This window comes from Hetaerina americana, unplaced genomic scaffold, assembly GCF_022747635.1.
Source record: "Hetaerina americana unplaced genomic scaffold, ioHetAmer1.1.p SCAF_9, whole genome shotgun sequence".
Lineage (NCBI taxonomy): Eukaryota > Metazoa > Arthropoda > Insecta > Odonata > Calopterygidae > Hetaerina > Hetaerina americana.
In genome coordinates, this window is record NW_027287538.1 from 78,436,345 (window position 1) to 78,451,802 (window position 15,458).

A 15,458-nucleotide genomic window follows, 5' to 3' on the forward strand; every position below is an offset into this window, starting at 1 on the left:
AAGTGGTCAAAGAAAGGGATTTGTTGGGAGTAATCCTATGTAGGCAGGAAATATGTATGAGGGGCATATTGATCTGCAGTGGAATGTTGAAGGCTGTAATATAGGGGAGAATGTTGGCTAACAAGGAAAGGGAAGGAACAGGATAGGGATGTTGGATGGGATGAAGGGAGAAAGAAAGTACTCAGAGCTGAAGAGGGACCTGATGTAGAGTAGGATGTTGTGTTTGGCTAGGGGTCACAAATCATTTAATTAGTAATTACGTCCATCCAAAAACCTACCTTAACCGGTAGATTACCTAATAATAATAATAATGATTATATATATACTACCTTGATTAAAAAGTTCCCGGAATAACCACCGTGTGGCGCTCCCATCGTTCCGATTTGAGTTATGTTTTTTTTGTTAAATTGGTACATCTGTTGTTGATATTCCCTTTAAATCTTAGTATCATAACTTGACATTTGCAAAAGTTACGGTCGGTTTTCGGTATGTCCATCAGTGCTTCCTGCGATTTTTCCATTACTTCCTCTCGGCTGCTAAAACGCGTTCCCCGTAATGGTTTTTTAACTTTAATTGTTAATTTCGTCAGTAGGAAAGGAAATCTCAAAAAACTCTCTGATTGATCTGTAATTATTTGAATAATGACAGTAATAACAAATTGTATGAGATTTAATACTCTGCCTGCCCAAAATGCCCATTTGCAATCTATACATTCAATTTTTATGTACATCTGCAGGATTTACATACTATGAGATATGTTCATTGTTTTTTCATTTGGCTAGGCATTGAGATGCCCACCAATGTTACTTGTTCACTTAGGACTTAGGTAGTCTAAGAATTGGGGAATTCATTTGCAAATGGACATCACAATAGTGTTACTTTAAAGGAGCCAATGGTGTAATGTGATATTTCAAAAGTGCCAAAACCAGTAAGTGTTACATTGAAAATCAAAGTTAGAAGATAGTTTTAGTTATTAAAAGTTCATTTGTGCATCACTTATCTCAGTCTCTTCTGTTAAACATATTGAATCACGTGCAGGCAGGAAAGGAAAGCTGGGATGATGAGGATAAAAACTCTTCTTTCAGCTTCATACATCTATTTACTTTTAACTCAGCCTTTTGAAATCACTTTTCCCAAATATCTCAGAAATGTCTCACAGTCAGCCATCTTTTGTGTACCTGGCAGTTGAATAACTTTTAAAGTTTCCAAGAAGTCTCCTTGTACCAAGCTTCGTTATTGTCTCACATACTACCTTGATCAAAAATTTCCCGGAATTTATTCAGAAAATTAAAAATACAAGTTTATTCATCTAAATCTATATTGTCCCCTTCAAAGTAATCCCCATCGACTGCAACACACTTATGCCAGCGCTTGATCCAATCCTCGAAACATTTTTTATATTCGGTTTTCGGTATGTCCATCAGTGCTTCCTGCGATTTTTCCATTACTTCCTCTCGGCTGCTAAAACGCGTTCCCCGTAATGGTTTTTTAACTCGATTGAACAGAAAGAAGTCACAGGGAGCCAAATCAGGTGAATTCGGTGGCTGTTGGATGGTATTTGTTGCATTTTTCGTCAAAAAATTACGAATAATGATAGCACTGTGCGACGGTGCGTTATCAGGGTGCAAAATCCACGAGTTTTCTGCCCACATTTCTGGTCTCTTTCGGCGAATTGCTTCACGCAAACGTCTCATAACGCCCAAATAATACTCTTTGTTTACTGTCTGGCCTTCTGGCAAAAATTCATGATGCACTACACCGTTGTAATCCATGAAAACCGTCAGCATTGCCTTATTTTTTGACTGAAAACGACGTGGTTTTTTTGGTCTCGGCTCATTTGGTGAACGCCATTCACTTGCCTGATGTCTGGATTGCGTGTCGTACTCATAAACCCACGTCTCGTCTCCAGTAATGATCCTTTTGATGAATGTGGGATCGGATTCAGCCTCGCAAATCATGTCTTTTGCGACGTCAACACGGTCTCTTTTTTGCATGAAATTGAGGTCTGTCGGCACCAACTTTGCTGCTACACGACGGAAACCCAAATCATTAACCACAATGTCTTGGGCGGATCCATAGGCAATGTTCAAGTCCTCCGCTATTTCTCTGATGGTTAATTTGCGGTTATTGACCAACATTTCTTTTACTTTATCAATTTTTTCACCGACTTTCGATGTCGATGGTCTGCCACTGCGTTCATCATCTTCGATTGACTCACGACCACTTCTGAACCGCTCGTGCCACTGGTAAACGACCGTTTTTTTTAGAGAATCGTTGCCGAAACACTTTTCCAACATTTCCAACGTCCGTGCGCCACTAAATCCGTTTTTTACGCAAAATTTAATACAAGTTCGTTGTTGCAAATTTAAATCCATTTCTGCAATTGTAAAAAATCGCAGATCGCAGAAACTGTAAGAAGGATGGTCGAATGGTGAGGCTTGCGGAGGACCACGTACAAGAAGGAGAGGGAAAGAGTTTGTGCATATCTTGAGGGGTGGATAGTTTACTGAGGAGTTTAGTTGAAGTCGGCATGGCAAGGAGAGAAAGGCAGAGGGAGGCCATGAGGAGCGGGTGATGGAAAATGCCAGTGCAGGGAGGTAAGAAGGGAATGAAGAGAGGTCGGCTGACTGGAACAGGATTTGCAGCGAAAGTGCCCTTAGTTTCATCGTTGCAAGATGGGGGGGGGAGGCCATCGATAAATATTAGTGCTGTGGGAGTAGTTGCGAGGAGAAACGAGCTATAGAGGGAGGGAGCCCGAGGGGGTAGCGGGGGTGGGTTGGGGTGGAGTAAGTGGATTTCGCTCCCCTCCCTTGGATTGGCGGCCTCCCTCCACCCCTGCCCCGATTCCTAAATGGATCTCCAACCCCTCCTCCCGCCCCCCGACCCCTTCAAACCGAGCCCAGCCACTCCACATCATCTAACCCGCACGATCAAAGACATGAAGCAGCTTTTAATTACGGCGTCCCGGCCTGAAGGGAATAGGGGTTCGGTCGGAGAGTTTTCGGCCCGCTTTGAGTCGGCGGGCCGCGGGAGGTCAGAGGGGGTGGATGTTGGGGGTAGGGCGGCGTGAGGTGGGCAAAGGGGACCCGCCTCCTAATTGTTCTTTGGGAGGCGATGCGGTGAAGAAGGAACGGGCTCTTTCGTTTTGTATGAAATCCACCGCAGTTGTTTGAGACGGTCTGTGACGAAAAATCCGGAGTGCGAGTGTGTGTTTATAGCCTCATCAGTTGAAACGATGGCGAGGGTAATTTCCAATGCACGTTTTATGCACACGATTCGAGAAAAATATCCCCGGCAGAATTTCAAAGTTATGTCGCTGAAGTAAAAAATAGCAACGTATATTTCCATTAAATGTTTTTATTCAAAACCGTTTTTTTAATGAAAATCAGTAAGAACACTCATTGCTATTTTTTACATCAGTGATAATGGATTTCCACAAAGTTAAGGCTGACAACTTTGAATATATTTAAATTAACGTGATTGATTGATTGATTGCTATAATATATTTTTTTGAAACCTAAGAACATTTAACAGCAAGTATTAACATCATGCTGCACGAAGCTCTAATTTGTAAAATTGGAACTTTAAAATTATCAGTAACAAAATGTATTTGATTTTTATAATCGCTAGTAAGACTTAGCTTGGCTTATTCGTCAATTATTTGGTACCTATGTAAGAAAAGAGTGATTCATTAACCTGGATTTTTCGTTTCCAAAACAGTGCAATGTAGGTTTTTTTACCACCTACCTAGCCATGAAATAATATTATTATCTATTCAAAATAACCCCAATCACATGCAGGGTGGAGGACGGGGAGCCAGGTAATGAGACGATAGCTCAATTCATCAGTTTTTGGAGCCCCTCTATGCATAGGGATGGATGACATTGGTGGTTTTTATTTCAGGGAAGGTTCTAAGGAAATACAGATTTAATTGAAAAGGCTCTGAGGAAAAAAGTAAAGATTTTAAATCGCTATTGAAGTCAACAAAATGCTCAGTAATGTACGAATACAGGGCAAAGACTGTTGGGGCTAGGAAGGGTATGGGACATGGAGGGGTACTTTACAGAAGTATTCCAAAATCTCCCGAAGGTCAGTCTACAGGTTCAGTCTACCTGTACTTTAAGTGTGGGCTTTACTTAACGCCAGTAGTTGAGGTGAGAGGGATTCTAAATTGAGGTTCACAAATTCAGAAAAGAAATTGGCAAATAAACTAGTCCCGTCTGGTTCTCCAACATTAACATTGTTTTGAGAGTCCTCGTCAGTAATCCATGTACGATCGTGGGAGTGATCGTCTGAATGTAAGAATTGTTTGGTTTGGAAATGAGAGATAGAGATGGACTAAGCATATTAGTTACAACGGTCGAGCAACTTAGAAGAACGACGTAAAGGACTGAAGGCGTAGTACATAAGAAACGCCCTCCCAATCAGAATTACCAAGTATTCTACCAATGTGCCGCAAAGGCGAGGAAGATACTTCAGCAAGGGGTGGCATCACCTCAGGGGGGGGAAGAGAAGGGGGAACGTCCGATGCTGCTGCTTCAGGGGTGCCTCAGAGACTGCTGGAAAGGTCGATGTACTAAAATAAAATTATCTATTATGTATCGTATAAAAACACTAGACGAAGAGCTGTCTATTTGAGATTTTAATGGAGCCAATGGACAAGTGGAAATCACCAAATCATCAGCACCAGTTGAATCATTGGTCCGAGATTAATAGCTTTTAGCACCGAGTTACGACAACTTTTTAAAATGGAAACATCACTTACGTGGGGGTAATAGTCAGCCAACATTTTTTGCGATTGAATGTATTTACTGGGCGACATGAGGCTTCTCACCACACCATTTCTCAGTCATTTTCTCTCCGGTGTCGCACAGGGAACGGTGAGTTGTTAGCGAGAAGTGATCCACCGCCTTCCGAAGATCGATTGGAACGGAAAACACTGCGGGAATCCAAGATATGTAGTTCACCATCGCCAACTAGAGGGCGTAAGGCAAGTTTCCGAGGAAGAGATTACATCCGATTGAGGAAGTTCATGGCCATAGGAATCACGGCTTGTTTTTAATGCTCATCACTTTTTGATGGTAAATATGAAGAGGGGGCCGGCGGATCCGGGATAGAGGCGCGCACATCACCAGAGAAAAGCAGCGGGGGCAGCATAACGACTGCAGCCCAAGGGGTTCGGCCCCACCGGAGGATGAAAGGCCACCAACCGTGCCCTGGCAATTGCGTTCGGGAACTCAGTTGATTGCACTTGGGGATTGATGTAACAACGTTGCTGAATACCGATACACGTTTATTTTTATAAATTAACGACATTATTTTTCCAAGACTACGCGCGGAAAGCTATCATATAAAACTTAACTTTATCAACGAGATTTGTTCACAAATTAGCTGGAGTTAACCTAGAAGTAGTTGATGCGGTAAAATACCTAAGTGTTACAATCACCGAAGACTTAACTTTGGGGACTCACCTACGTAAAGTCTGCTGGCAAGCATATAAAATATTGGGATTTATTTAACAGATTGTTGGCAAGAGTTAATCCAAGGTCAAGGAACGTTGTTACCACGCTCTTGTAAGGCCTCATTTCGAATACTCATGGAGCCAATGGGATCCGACTGAAAAAGACCTCATTGGAGAAATTGAGAAAGTTAAACGCCGCGCAGACCGTATCTTTACAAACTGTTACGATTAAACGATAAGCTTCCGTGAAATGCTTATGGAGTTGGGGTGGGAATCATTAGAAAAAAAGACGATTCAATGCTAGGATAAACTTCCTTAATAATTTTAGATCCACATATTTCAGCGCCGAGACTATATAAATGTATATATATAAATTTTATTTATATTTATATTTTATTATATAAAATTCGGGAAATGGACGTAGATGTCAGAACTAGCAGACTCAAGGAATCCTTCTTTCCACGGACAATTCGGGAGAGCGAATGTAGGGTTATGGATAGCAAAAATTCCCCTTGCCACCCTCAGCGTCTAGGGAATAATTAGTTCTGCTTAAATGTCTGCCCTTTACTTAACCACGTTTGATTTGTGGTCAAAACCCTCACCGTATGACAGCATTGGAATGCCATTGAATAAAATGTCATTCATAAAGTTATCTTTACAATATTGCTTACCCTGCTTTGTTTGTTTTTAAGTTTCCCCTTCCATTTCACGTCTCTCTCTGTGAAGGGACACTTCCGCTACCTGCAGCGGTGGGTCACATTCCCTGCCTCTGTCCTTGGAGAAGTAGACCATTGTATGTTGCATGTCCATTATTAAAAGGCAATCTACCGGTTAAGGTAGGTTTTTGGATGCACACAAGTACCAAATAAATATCTTGTGATTCCTAACAAAACACATTCTCCCGCATCCTACTTTGCATCAGGTCCCTCTTCATCTCCGACTACTTCCTTCCTCCCTTCATCCCGTCCAACATCCCTATCCTGCTCCTTCCCTTTCCTCGTTTGCCTAACATTCTCCCCTCTATTACAGTCTTCTACATCCCACTGCCGGTCAATACCCCCTTCATCCACTTTTCCGACCGCCATAGGATTTCTTCCAACAAACCCTTCTTTTTGCCCACCATACCAAGTACTTCCTTATTTGCTTTCCTTACGGTCCATTTCACCTTCTCCATTCTGGCTCCAAACTGCAACAAACGTACACTAGAAAACAACGCCCCATATCAAAGTTTTTACGAGTCTTTTCTTAATGTCCTCACTCAACGTCCGTATCATAAACTCCCTCCTCCTTGTGAAAGCCTCTTTGCCTAGCGCAATTCTTCTCCTTACGTCCCTACTACTTTGACCGTGTTGGTCCAAAACACTTCCAAGGTGGGTAAACTGTTCTACCTGCTCTAGATTTTGCCTTCCTAATTAAATGTTCTTCTTAAACTTTTTTTCAGGAAAATCGCATATGTTTAATTAATATTGATTCTCATCTGAAATTTGTCGCACTCAATTTCCAAATCACTCAGCAATGCTTACAACCCCTTGGCTGACTGACAAACTAAAGCTTGGTCATCAGCAAACCTAATTGATTTTACGAATTCCCCAACGACTTTCATTCCTACCCCCAGTTTTTCTCATGCCTCTTTAATCATTTCTTCAACATACGGGTTGAACAACAACGGTGATAATGGGCAACCCTGCCTTACACCTTTTCCTCACACTGCCCATCCAATCTCCCTGTTCCCCACTCGCACCTGAGTAGTCTGAGACATGTACAGGTTGCGGACTAGCCTCCTTTCCTTCCAATCTATTCCTATTTTCTGCAATATACTCATTAGTTTTTCCCAATTTATTCTATCGAACGCTTTTTCTAAATGTTCGAAACAGAAACAACACAAATACCTCCTGGTTGTTTTCTATATTCATCTCGATTAATGATCTCATTACTGCAATGGCATCACGCGTACCTCTCCCCTTCCTAAACCAAAACTAGTTATCCCCTAAGTAATCATTTGCCCTACTTTCTATTCTTTTGTTTATGATCCTGAGAACCACTTTACCTCTACGGCAAATCAAACTTATTGTCCTGTAGTCCTCACATGATGTAGCCTTTACCTTTTTCGGAGTAGGAACTAAAACTGTTCTCACAGTCTACCGGCAGATTCCTTCCTCATAGATACTACGAATTAGCCCATATAGCCTCTTCCCCCCACATTTTCCTATACATTTCAGTAGTTCCGCAGGAATGTTATCCACCCCAACGGCCTTATTTAGCTTCATCTCTCTTAATGCCCTTTCTATCTCATCGTCTAGTATGCCTGGACCTAAGCTATCGTCCACTACGTCATGTTCCTTTTCTATGCCTAACTTCGTTGGTCTAAGTTCTTTACTATAGAGTTCATCTATATATTCCTTCCATCTCTCTTGGATCTACCCCCCATCACTACCAAATGTTTCCCTCCGGAATCACATGCGATTATGTCCTCTAATTGATCGTATATCCTATTGACCTCTTCTTCCTTATGGTTGCTCCGTGGTATGTATACCTTAATAATAACCAAGTTCGTCGGTGCTGCTTTTCTCTGCACTAGTAATAATCTACCCGTTACTTGCTCTGTGTTTACTACACTTCCTCCTCCTCCTCTGCTTCTTCCTACCTCTTCTACCTCTACTTCTACTTAATACCCCGCAAGCCGCCGCAAGGGCGTGTGGCGGGGGGTGTTAGGACACCACCCGTAATTTAGAAAAGAAAAAAAAACCGCATGCAAAAACCACAAAATCATACATCCACAAAAAAATACGGCATACATTCATGCAAGAACACTTACACCCCACTCACATGCAAACACTCAAACTAAATCTTACATACACATGCACCTGAAAGTACTACCTTGATCAAAAAGTTCCCGGAATAACCACCGTGTGGCGCTCCCATCGTTCCGATTTGAGTTCTGTTTTTTTTGTTAAATTGGTACATCTGTTGTTGATATTCCCTTTAAATCTTAGTGTCATAACTTGACATTTGCAAAAGTTACGTAGCCAAGAGTACATCTATCTCTGTGTGTGTTGGCGATTTTTTACAATTGCAGAAATGGATTTAAATTTGCAACAACGAACTTGTATTAAATTTTGCGTAAAAAACGGATTTAGTGGCGCACGGACGTTGGAAATGTTGGAAAAGTGTTTCGGCAACGATTCTCTAAAAAAAACGGTCGTTTACCAGTGGCACGAGCGGTTCAGAAGTGGTCGTGAGTCAATCGAAGATGATGAACGCAGTGGCAGACCATCGACATCGAAAGTCGGTGAAAAAATTGATAAAGTAAAAGAAATGTTGGTCAATAACCGCAAATTAACCATCAGAGAAATAGCGGAGGACTTGAACATTGCCTATGGATCCGCCCAAGACATTGTGGTTAATGATTTGGGTTTCCGTCGTGTAGCAGCAAAGTTGGTGCCAAAAGACCTCCATTTCATGCAAAAAAGAGTCCGTGTTGACGTCGCAAAAGACATGATTTGCGAGGCTGAATCCGATCCCACATTCATCAAAAGGATCATTACTGGAGACGAGACGTGGGTTTATGAGTACGTCACGCAATCCAGACATCAGGCAAGTGAATGGCGTTCACCAAATGAGCCGAGACCAAAAAAACCACGTCGTTTTCAGTCAAAAAAGAAGGCAATGCTGACGGTTTTCATGGATTACAACGGTGTAGTGCATCATGAATTTTTGCCAGAAGGCCAGACAGTAAACAAAGAGTATTATTTGGGCGTTATGAGACGTTTGCGTGAAGCAATTCGCCGAAAGAGACCAGAAATGTGGGCAGAAAACTCGTGGATTTTGCACCCTGATAACGCACCGTCGCACAGTGCTATCATTATTCGTAATTTTTTGACGAAAAATCATTACGGGGAACGCGTTTTAGCAGCCGAGAGGAAGTAATGGAAAAATCGCAGGAAGCACTGATGGACATACCGAAAACCGAATATAAAAAATGTTTCGAGGATTGGATCAAGCGCTGGCATAAGTGTGTTGCAGTCGATGGGGATTACTTTGAAGGGGACAATATAGATTTAGATGAATAAACTTGTATTTTTAATTTTCTGAATAAATTCCGGGAAATTTTTGATCAAGGTAGTATACCTAACCGCTTTGCAGTGTTTCACTTTGCCCCGACTTGTAAATTCAATGTTTTGAATCTCTTCATTTGATATAAAGGCAAACCCTCGTTGGCTCTCGTCCCCGCCGCTTTATGTTACTCTTTAATTATCACTCTAGTTATCCCCGCTATCCTTCCATCTCACCTCGCATAGACATAAAATATCTATACATATTTCCCCTTTCCGTCTTTCGCTTAATATTCTCAAATTCTGCACGTCCGCATGGTAGTGGATTACGCCTTCTTACTTTTCCTATTCTAGTTTGCACGTAGTTGGATAAGTTTTTGCTACATTAGTAGTAGTAGTTTTTAGGTGAGGCGACCGACAGCTAAGGTCATTTGCGCCATAGGGGATGGATAGGAAAGGATGAAGGGTGGAGAGAAACCCGGCGTCAGCATTAGCCTACTGTTAACGAAAGGCGCCAAGGGGTCCGCAATTTAACGTCCCATCCGACGGACGGCGTACTCACTCAAAGTGCCCTTCACAAATCACCTCAAGTTGGGATCGAGATACCTCTGAAAAAATTCAACACCGCCGGGATTTGAACCCGCGCCCTCAGGGTGGGAAGCCAGTACGTTAGCCCCCGCACCATCTCGATCCCTTTTTGCTACATTCTAAGGTTCAAGTGTATGATAGTTGATGCATATACATATGTGCGTATATACAATTTGCATATAGTCAAGACGTTTATATATATATATATATATATATATATATATATATATATATATATGTATATATATATTTGATCGGGACCCGGATTTGAACTCCGGATCTTTCCACTTGTAAGTGGAAAGAGCCGGAGTTCAAATCCCGGTCTAGGAAATATTTTCGCATTCGTGATCTGCTTGATTCCGCCTTCCCCACCTCTCCTGTTCGTCCTTTATGTGATCCCTTTTCCTTATATTTGTTCTATATAAATGAGTATTTGTTCGCCGTTTGGCGGGAGTTCGTGTTTGAATGTGTGTGTGTGTGTATATATATATATATATATATATATATATATATATATATATATATATACATATATATATATACATACATATATATATATATATATATATATATATATATATATATGCTTTCGTAGACGTAACACGGAAGTGCCGAATAGTACAATACACAGTAACACACAATATAGAAACACAAAAAAAAAGAACACTCACACGTATTTTCTTCAAATACGTGTGAGTGTTCTTTTTTTTGTGTTTCTATAATGTGTGTTACTGTGTATTATATATATATATATAGATATATGATTGATCATTCATCCCTTGGATGGCAGCATCCGTTGAAGCGTTGTAAATGCAAGGAATTTTTATTTGTAATAAAATAAACATTGGCTACTGATAGATGCCTGTAGATTCTTCCTGTTCTACAAAATACTTGTTTGCACTATGTGATGTCAATGGAAGGAATTTTAATAGTTATTTCTCGGGACGAATTGTTTAGATGCGCAATACTCGCCGCATACTCAGTTCCCTTAATGCAGTTTCAATGGAAGGAAATGAAACAATTACTCCTCGAAGAGCGAATTCTTTCTTTTGAGCAACATTCTAATTAAGTTCCGGGATTTACTTTTGCAGTGAATCCCAAATGGAGTTTTTTTTAATTACACTCGTCATTGATTTTGATTAAAATCAGACTCCGAAAAATAAGTGTGGAGCGAGGAGTGATATTCATTTGTATATATTTCCTCTTGAGTGTATTTTGAATATTCGGGAGAAAATTTTAATTGGCTTTTGGGTTCAAATTATGGGTGGTACTGAAATATTTGAGTTTTTCGTTTGCATGCTCAGAATCTGATGATATGGAGGGGAAAAAATAAGCAGTTCGTTCCCCTCAACCTCCGCTTCAATTTCTCCCTCTCTCTCTCTCTGCCCATGGCTGGTTGCATGGCACCTTCCCCCCGCCCGTCTCGTCCGGAGTCTCGCGCGCCTTGATTGGCTCACTGAATGAAACCATTAGTGGGAGGAAAAAACATCGGAGAAGGTTCGAAAGGGGGGGAGAGTCTTCCTTTTGGGTTGGCTTCAAAGTTTCATACTCAAGTTTAATACGAAAGATTACATTTAATTTTTTTCTGGTGTCTGAGTCGGCAAATAAAATTACGAATGTTCATAATAGGGTTCTATTAAAATAATCCGTTAACGATATCTTCTTTAAAAAAAAGGGTTTCGTTCACATCTCAACCGATTCAATATCTCTTTTCCCTTTCAATAACGATTAACCGACATTTCTCAAAGGATAACCTTTTTTAAATCCAGTAAATAAATTCAATCCATACATTGTTTAAGGTGAGCCCTGACTTACATTGTCACTTTGATTATACACTTCTAGGGTGGAATATTCATTATAAATTAACCTTCATAAATAATTGAACGTATTTTTAGGTGTTTTCTTCCATTGACTCAAGTCTCTGTCCATTTATCCAAAGTAATCAAGCAGTCTGAGTTGACCACTGCGACGACTATTATGTACTTATGACGTGAAATTCGTATTACGGGGAAGTGCAATAATAATTTGTTAGCCTACCGTTGGAGGCAGACGTATGTTTTTTTTTAATGGACACAGACTGAACATCGCTACATTTCTTTGCCTCTCCGAAGAAAACACAACTGGAAACCCAACGCTACTCTTGACCAGCATACTTCCTCCTCCCTTTCATTACATTTACCATTCCTATACACATAAGTGCGTCTTCAAGCAATGATTTTTCGTTACTTCTCAAGAAACAGTAACTGAAATTTCATGGTTATCATATTGAAAATTCCTTGATACACGTAATTCTTAATACCATCATGCAAATGCATCATGCGGGGCTATCGCTTCTTCGATAGCATGCTTAAACTACCCTTGGACTCTCAATGTTTACTATCAGATGGAAATGCATCTGCAACCGATCTACCTTTCCTACATTTTTTATGGTTATATTTTTGGTATTGTCACTGCAAAACGTTTATCCCTCTTTGCTTCCCTTTTTCCTTACCTTCCTTCACAAGAAATTCCGGACACTGTTCACGTTGGTTTTCCCTCTTTACTCGGACCTCGATGTCGTGCAAACTTTATTTCCCACCGGAAATGATGTCCTTTGTTCGTCTTATCTTCCTTTCAAGACAGAATATAATTGCTGAATTAAAGGAATGCCTCTCCACCAAATTGTTTATTCGGTACAACCAGCGCACATCGGCGTAATCCTCAAGTTGTACCGGATGAAAATTTAAGTGGAGAGATATATTGGTTTTTTTACTTCAGTGATAATGGATTCTCAAAAATTTAAGCCTGAAAACATTGAATATAAACCAGTATATAATGTTCATTTTTTGGTATTATTTTTTATTTCACTACGTTATTCTCCGTCATACGGTAACTATTTTCGATTCCTATCTCATACCTTTTTCATATGTTTTACTGCTGACTGCACTTGTTCAATGGGTGCTCGTAAAGTATTTGTTTGTATTAATACCTCAACGTCTGACTCCAGGCAATGCAACGGAAAAGGAATTAGTCCAAAATGTATAAATTGCGTAGAAGCCGAAAATGGGAAATTGACCACAATTCCCATGACAGCAAATGTCCTATCATTTAGAGTAGGTTGGAGTGGCTGGCCAGTACGATAGACTATGGAGAATAATCAACATACTCTCAAAATAGGGCAAATAAACACCCAAGGAGCCAAAACGCCGACATTAGAACTGAGGGAAGCCAGCGAAAAACTCGGCATAGGCATTTTCTTTGTCCAGGAGCCCTACGTCATCAGACCGGGAGAGCAAAAGACCTGGAAAATACCAGGGATGGGGATGCGGGGAAGAACCATCCCAAGTAATCCAGCAAATAAGGTTTTCTCCAGCATTATCTTATTCAACAACAGCCTGGACGTCCTGGAGTTAACATCTTACTGCGACGACTACCATGCAGTCGCTGAGATAACGTCAGGGAAAAGCTCATTAATGATAATAATAAGTGCATATTGTCCTCCGAGCAGGTCTATTAAACCGTTCATAGAACACATAAGAAAGATCGTTCAGGAAAATCGAAGTCCTAAAATCTTATTATGTACAGATAGTAATGCCAAAAGTGAAACCTAGTTTCATAGGGTTACGGACTGTAGAGGGAGGTTAATTGAAGAACTAGTCCTAGCTGAAGACCTCTACATTGCTAACTGTATCGGAGAACCGTTTACGTTCTCCGGTCCGAATGGCAAATCCAACATAGACCTGACCATCGGTAACGCCAAAATCATCCGAAATATCACCAACTGGAAAGACCGGCCAGGGAATATTACCAGTGACCACCAATTGATCACCTTCGACATTAAAGAAGCTAGTTACAAGGAAACACCCGAAATGAGACATATACTGAAAAACGCCGATTGGTAAAAATGCGAGGAAACCTTCCTGAGCGAACTAGTAGCCTCGGAACGGAATACTCCATGGACACCAACAACGGAGCAAATAGATCTCAATATAGCAAGACTAACTAAAGCTATAAAAAACTCCATGAAAACAAGTATTCCAGTAAGATGTTACAGAGGCAAAAGTCATCCTTGGTGGAATGACGACCTCAAAACAACCTCAAAAAGCAAGTCCACAAACTGAGAACCGTCTTCCAAAGAAGTCGAAACGAGGACATAAGAATCCATCGTCTGAGATACCTGGCAAAGCTAAGGATATATAAGGAACGTATTAAAAAATCCAAAGAAAATGCTTGGAGAAAGTTTGCTAGACAAAACTTTGGAGACAACTCCTGGGGCTTTATCTACAAGTTGTTTTCAGATAAACTGAAACTCCCAAAAATACCAGGGACTAGACGAAATGACAAGGGAGAGGTAATGCTGATAGAAGAATGGATGGACAAAATGTTGGACACCCTTCTACCTGACGAAGATCAATCAGATAATTGGTACCACGAGTCTTCCAGGAGAATGTACAATGAACCGCTTGAGAAAAGCGCCGCAAGGCTCTTCTCAGACGAGGAAGTCAGTGAAGCCATCTACCTGATAAGAGATGGCAAAGCCCCCGGCCACGACCAGATTCTGTAATACGTACTGTAATAAGAAAACTGTGTCAGCCTATCTCAGGAGAGCTAACCGACATCATCAATGACTGTATAGTCCTCTCATACTTTCAGAACACCTGTAAACTTGGGAAACTACACGCTATTCTAAAGGATAAGCCTAAGGACCCAGCGAACAGTATGGAAGAGAAGCTAACGAGCATTAAAGAAATGATAACATTCTGCCTAAAGAACAACAATAAGCTGCTTGAAAAATTTGCAATAAGAAAACCGGCAAATACTGAACCACAACAAGTGAACTAACTGGAAAATATTTTGTGTAAAATGTAGCAATGTATTCTGCTATTCGTCAATTGAGTGATTTTTGTTCTTAAATCGTTTATCATTAGTTTAACTCCTAACATATAGAAGCACCTGTGGATGTTAAAATCTTAGAGTAACTGATGTTGTGTCCTTATGTCTGTTAATTATTTGTGTTGCTTGGGCAACTGAAGTTCCATTTATTAAACTCTAGTGATTGTGATGAACATAATGTCTTTTTGGTGTTTTACTCACACGATGATTGAGTGAATGTTTTAAGTGTTCGTGATAACCCATTGTATAAGTGTTTTTGTGATACTTTAGCACACAAATTGGCAAAGAGACATGTATTCGGAACATTTTTAAAGACTAACCATGATGTTTGTATCTTAAAGTCTTAAGCACCCTGTACTTACTGTGCATGTAAAATTCTTTATTATTTAACTAATGTGCTTGAAAAAAGGGGAACTAAGATTCAAAGGAATACCCAACTTACTGTGAAGTAAAATAAAAAGTGGACCCCGGAAACCATTGGTCAA

At 40.5% G+C, this 15,458-nt stretch overlaps 1 protein-coding gene across 2 annotated transcripts in view; it reads left to right on the top strand.

The window, feature by feature from the left end:
- LOC139698896 (uncharacterized) overlaps positions 1–15,458 on the top strand; it is an 841,340-nt gene that overhangs the window by 552,623 nt on the left and 273,259 nt on the right. The gene's annotated exons all lie outside the window — the stretch shown is intronic.